This window comes from Olea europaea, unplaced genomic scaffold (assembly GCF_002742605.1).
Source record: "Olea europaea var. sylvestris unplaced genomic scaffold, O_europaea_v1 scaffold1346, whole genome shotgun sequence".
Classification (NCBI taxonomy): domain Eukaryota; kingdom Viridiplantae; phylum Streptophyta; class Magnoliopsida; order Lamiales; family Oleaceae; genus Olea; species Olea europaea.
This window is the reverse complement of record NW_019230952.1, coordinates 116,665-123,007: the sequence shown is the minus strand read 5'-3', so window position 1 is coordinate 123,007 and position 6,343 is coordinate 116,665. Positions and strand designations below refer to the sequence as shown.

The 6,343-nt window shown below is 37.3% G+C and overlaps 1 long non-coding RNA gene across 1 annotated transcript; it reads right to left on the bottom strand.

Annotated features, from left to right (window-relative positions):
* Positions 1 to 359: 359 nt before the first annotated feature.
* LOC111375180 lies at positions 360 to 1,606 on the bottom strand. Its single transcript, XR_002699272.1, has 3 exons — positions 1,081 to 1,606; positions 901 to 981; positions 360 to 738 (listed from the first exon to the last, which is right to left on the bottom strand). It is a non-coding gene; the product is annotated as an uncharacterized LOC111375180 (long non-coding RNA).
* Between the last annotated feature and the right edge of the window lie 4,737 nt (positions 1,607 to 6,343).

Below are 6,343 nucleotides of genomic sequence, written 5' to 3'. Positions count from 1 at the left end.
GATTGACGACCTAGAATTGATGAGACAAGGCGTCCTATTAGGAATGATGCCCAACGAAGGTGGGAAAATGATGGTAAAAGACCGAGGGAAGGTCAAAGACAGTGAAGTAGTCCCCCCAACAAATGATGATACCATTCAAGAAATTGACACAATTTTTTAGAGAGGCTAATAAACCCCATAGTCAACAAAATTCGACCCTCAAGTTAGAGGAGGGTTCAACCCATCACTTTTACACAAGAGGACGATGTTGATATGTATTATCCACATTGCGATGCCCTTTTAGTAAGGGCCATTAAAGTACGAAATGGCCTTAAAAGAATGTTGATGGATAATGAAAGCTCAGTCAATATCATATTCAAAACAATCTCTGATAAAATAGAAGTTGATCATGAGTTGATCCCAATGAACTCTTTTTGTATGGTTTCACTAGGGATAGCATCATCCTAAGAAGAAAAATCACTCTACAAGAACGACACCATTAACTGCTCATCATTTCATGGAACGTTTGGTGGTGGACAACAGTTCTGCCTACCATGGAATGCTGGGAGGCTAGCATTAAAGGAACTATGAGCCGTCACGTCCATTCACCACTTGTGAATGAAATTTCAAATGGAAAACAACATCGCCACAAATGGAGGCAATCAAACGAGTGTAAGGAATGCTACTCAAACTCCATAAAGAAAGTTGAACCAGGAGATGTCAATGTAATTGTATTGGACATTGACATGGATGACGACCCTGAACAAGGGTAAAACTCTGAATAAGTGAAAGACTTCGAGATGATAAATGCCTCTAAAGAAAAGTCAGTTCTTAAGGTGCAATCAGCCCTTGAAGAAGGTAAATCTACTGAAGAAATTGTTAACCTTGATGAACTAGATCCCTTCATAATTGATTACTAACCTCATATAGCCATAGTAGAAGAGTTAGAGAGCTTCATGGTGGATTTTCAGGACCCCTCAAAATCCTTGTAGTTAGAAAAACCTGCCACCAGAGTTAAAGTATTTCTTACATTACAAATTGGATATCTTCTCATGGAAACACAATGATATGGTTGGCATTAATTCAAATGTTAGTTCTCACCATTTAAAGATTGATCCCATGGTGACCCATCGTCGGTAGAAAATGATAGCCCTCAATCCGGAGGATATGAGGCACTAAAGCATGAAGTAAAGAAATTGACCGACAACTGCTTCATTCGAGAATCGATTTATCCAAAGTGGGTATCAAATCCTGTCCTTGTTAAGAAACACAATGGAAAGTGGTGGGTATGCATAGATTTTCCAATCTTAATCAAACCCCGTTTTGAGGATAGTTTTCCACTACCATGAATAGATCAGCTCATTGATTCTACTGTGGGGCATGAACTGTTGAGCTTCATGGACTTCTACTCAAGCTACAACCAGATCCTAATGCATCTAATGGATGAAAAGTACACATCATTCATAATGGATAAATGTCTCTATTGCTACAAGATGATGCCTTTTAGGCTAAAAAATGCGAAGCTACTTATTAGAGACTTGTTAAGAAGATGTTCGTTGACCTCAATGGAAAGACAATGGAGGTAAGTGAATGATATGTTGGTCAAAAGCTTGAAGGTAGAGGACTATCAAACAGGATGAAGTGTTATACAAATGAGGTTTTTCTTTACCCCTACTCCAATGCATAGGTGGTGAATAAGCCACCTACGTGCTCTAAGAAATTCATGAGGGAGTATGTGACAACCACAGGGGAGAATGGTCTTTGGTACAAAAAGTGTTAAAGCATGGACATTATTGGCCCACGCTAGAAAATGATGCACAATAGTTTGTGAAAAGGTGAGATAAGTGCTAACGCTTTACAATTATTTAGAGACATCATTCTCAAGAGCTAAGTGTCATTTCTGGCCCCTAGCCATTTGTCAAGTGGGGATTGAGCTTATAGGACCCCTACCTAAGTGAAGTATCAGTGCTAGCTTCGCAATTGTTGTTATTGATTGTTTTACGAAATGGGTTGAATCCAAACCTCTGTCCAAAATTATAGAAGCCAACACTTCCAAATTTTTGTGGAAAAACATTATATGTTGATTCATAATGTTTCATTCAATTGTCTCAAATAATGGACATTAGTTTGACAATAAGAGGGTCGGAAACTTATGTGGGGAACTAGGAATCAAGAAACACTTTTTTCCTCATCATTTCTCAGCTAATTGAAATGTGGAAGCAATTAATAAGGCCATCAAATACACCCTCAAGCAAAAGTTGGATGCTTCTAAATGGGCTTGGGTCGATGAGCTACCTCAGGTCTCATGGGTCATCCAAACTATTAGTAGGATAGCCATAAGAGAAATCCCTTTCTCAATAGCTTATGGGGCTGAGGTCATGATCCCAGTTGAACTAGGTCTACCATCTCCTAATCCCATACTTTTTAACAAAATATCTGATGAAGAGTTGAGAAGATTCGAATCAATTTCCTATAAGAAAGGAGGGATGAATCTCAAACGAGATTGGCTATCTACCAGTGAAAGATAACTAGGTACTACAATTCTAAGGTTAAAAAAAAATCATTTTGTTTGAATGACCTTGTATTACAAAGAGTATTTCTATTATCGAAAGAACCAGGAGTGGGAATCCTAGGTCCCAACTGGGAAGGCCCCAATTGTATCATAGATTCGACCTTAAACCTACAAGATCGAAAGTTTGGATGGAAGGGCACATTGTCATCCTTGGAATGCTGAGCACCTAAGAAAGTACTATTAGTACAAAATGTGAACACATCTCACGTATAGTTGTATTAAATTAAATAAAGTGTCTTGTTAAATTTTTGTTATCAAAAAATAATTCCCATTGACAAAAGTCATGGGAAAAGCCTCTGTCTAGATGAACAATCCATACGTAAGGAAACGTGGGCACTTTGATGAAAAGATAGATCCTAAAAGAGGACCACTTCTTTACTCATCGAAGTAGACAACATATACCTTTAACAACAAAAGTTGTTAAGGAAGCCTTAACATGGATGAATCACTCAAAACCATGCTAAGGAAAATAAATGAAAAAACATACGAACTCCCAACACTTGTGCAAATTGTGAATAAATATAAATCTGAAATAAATGTTGAAGTATTAAGAAGCAATAAAGTATGTAAGAATTCAGTAAAAATACTAGAAGAAATGTCAAAAATATTTAATTCATTAAAAACCATTACAATTGTGGGTGATAAGTTATTTACAATGATTAAAGATTATAGTCCTATCAGCTAAATAGGTGAGGGAGGAGGAGGAACAAAGGAAATTATAGCATCGGGAGCCACAGCTTCAGAAGACACATCTTCATTAGTCTCATCTTCAATTTCCATTACATGGCTACCCTCTATAAGAGTTTGAGGTTTTTCTTATTCTCCTTCTTCCAAAAACTTTGGCCTTAACTCAAAGGTGTTAAAGGTTCGGGAGTTCACTTCAGTCTACTCTACCACTTCAGTGTATGCAGACCTCCGAATGCTTAACAAAGCTTTCATACGTCTCCATTAAGTGGAAGGTGTTAATGTACTGTTTCATAGCATCATTCCCAGCAAATTGAGCTTCTTTCCTCGCTATCTCTACCTCTTTCATCAGACCTAATATTTTGGAGTTGATCTCTCCCAACTACTGCTTCAATGTAACATTTTCCCTATTTGACATCTCCAATGCCTCAGCAGCCAACTTCTGATAGATGTCGAAAGTCTCCACTCGCTTGGTCATGGAAGCCATTTCACTTTGGGACAAGTTGACTTTCCTTTTTCAAAATTTAAATCTCTATTAAGGTAGATGCGAGTTTTACAGACTCTTCAGCCTATTACTTCTGGGTGGCCTCCACATCAGTTTTGGCCTTTTTGGTTGCCTTCTCGGCCTGGGAGGTCTTTTTGGAAAATTCCTTATTATTATTTTGAAGGTTTTTAAAGAAAGTTTCAGTCTCTATGTCAACTCTAAATGCCCTCATTGTATGGCTCACCATGGTGGCAAAGATGTCCACCTAGTTTCTGGTCCTCACGAAAGTTTTCCACTAATCCGTCCAGAACTTATGAAATGTAGAAATTGTAGTTTTGACCTCTGGAGGGAGAATTGACCCAACCTCCGATGCCAGTTCATCTCTTTTTGTGGAGATGGAGAGCTTAGGGTGAGTACTTGAGTTAGAAGCAGTCAACTTACTTGAAGTTGTCACCCTCTTCGAAGATTCTTGCCTTAGGGGCCCTATGAAAGTTGGCCTCTTCTAACCCCCTTGACAGCGACAATGGAAGTCGCCATCAACTTTTTGCTAATTGGGATTTCAGAGCGAGGCGATCGGCCGATGACGAGTGTGCATTACTCACAAGTTTTACACAGTTTTAACTTGATTATTAGCTAGATCTTATGACTATAGAATGTTTTCAATGTGTTTGCTTGTGTTTTTTTAAAGGTTAGGAGAGGTGATGTAAAAATGATAATAAAGTGAACAAATAAGCCAATGACAAGTTTTGGGACAGCAAGGCAATGCCTAGAAAAACAATTTTGGGCAAAAAGGCAGCACTAAAGCACTACACTTATAACGCCCATGATTTGCGCTCAGCGCCTAGGCGCTATACTCATAGCATTGAGACGCTACCTGTAGTTCTTAGGCACTGAACTCATAACGACTAGGAGCTATACTATGTTTTTTTGCGACACTTAGGCACTATGTCGTTTGATTTAAAGTTGCAGCGATTTAGCCTGTTTGAAGCCCATAAAACACCCTACACTCAACACCAACATGAGGAGGAATATAAATACAAGTTTTTGACACTTCTAAAGGAGACCACACATTGAGAGGCACAATATACAACATGAGATTTCAAGAAAAAATCAAAAGAAAGGAAAGCAAGAAATCAAGATCTAGTTTTGAAATCAAGATTGGAGGCAAGAAGAGAACTTGGTGCAAGATTCGTTATCTTTTCTACTTCTCAATTCAAAACCCGGTGATGTCTCAATGTAAATCTTTGATTTTTCTTCCAATATCACTAATAGCTAAATTTAATATTAGGACAAACAATGTAATCTATTGAGACCCTTTATATCTTTTATATAAGATTCTTGTTCTTTATTCTTTCATGTGTTGATTTTACTATGAGCTTAATGCATTGAATTACTTAATCACTAATTTGATAATTTTGTGAATCTTTTACGAGTTGAGAGATAAGTTTAGGATTTAGACATATAATAAAATTTGATAAATTGGTATAACATGTAGAGATATATATACCGATTATTGCAATCGTGTATGAATTCTTAGGACCAGTGTTTTGTTTACTAAGCTTGATTCGCATAGAGAAATGGAATTGAATTAGTTAAATAGGCTCAATGAGAACTCGAGAGGGGTAAATTGAATACAATATAATAATTCAATTGAACACTACATTGACGTGAATCTTGAATTAAGATTTAATGGGAATCAATAGAGGAAATTGTTATGCCCTAATACCTATCCCATATTTAAATCCTCAACTTATCTTTTTTTGTTTAATTTTGATATTTTCATGCATTAACAACAAAACAACAATCCTAGCTATTTGTTTACTTTTGTCAAATAGTAGATAGAAATATTAAATTAGGAATAAAAGCATAGTCCTCGTGGAAATGACAATCGGACTGAAAGGTCCATTATATTATTTGTTACAACCCGTATACATGCGGTGTATAAAATTAACAACAGCTGACCAGTGACCCATCCTCTTCGGTAGAAGAAAATTTGTATTTTTTTCTTGGGCAGAACTTTTTTCTTGGGCACCTTCTCCACTGTATTCTTTCCATTATCTTTTGTAGGAGGTCATCCCTTACCGATCCTCTCTACTTGGTGCCTAACTTGTTTTGCTGCAATAGATGAGGACTTCAACCCTTTCCTCCTGGTAATAAAGGTGCAGCAAGTATAACGGCCATGTCAGATGTGGGATGCCTCCTCTTTTCAAAACTTTATGTAAAACAAATGAGGTTAGCATAAGTCTACAAACAAGTAAAAAACCATGATGAAAAGTGAAGTTATCTCTTCGGGTCATCAAGCAGAACTCCTATAAGAATCTTTTGGAGACAATCAAACGATCAAATTCCCTTGAAGATAAAGAATGGAAGTAGATATCTTCAATAACCTCCAACTTTGTTCGGCTCAGTTTGAAGGGGTCAACCGATCCCGTGAAAGAAGAAAAAGGGTTAGAACCAAATCAATCACAAGTAAAAGTTAACTAAAGATATAACACTTACAAGCTTTTTAGTAGGAGTTTTGAGCTATCACAAGGGGGACTGTTTCCCTCGCACATCTGGCACTATTCCCTTACCTAGAAACACACCTCATTCTATCCTTTGATAGAGGAGGGAAGGCTTGTGAC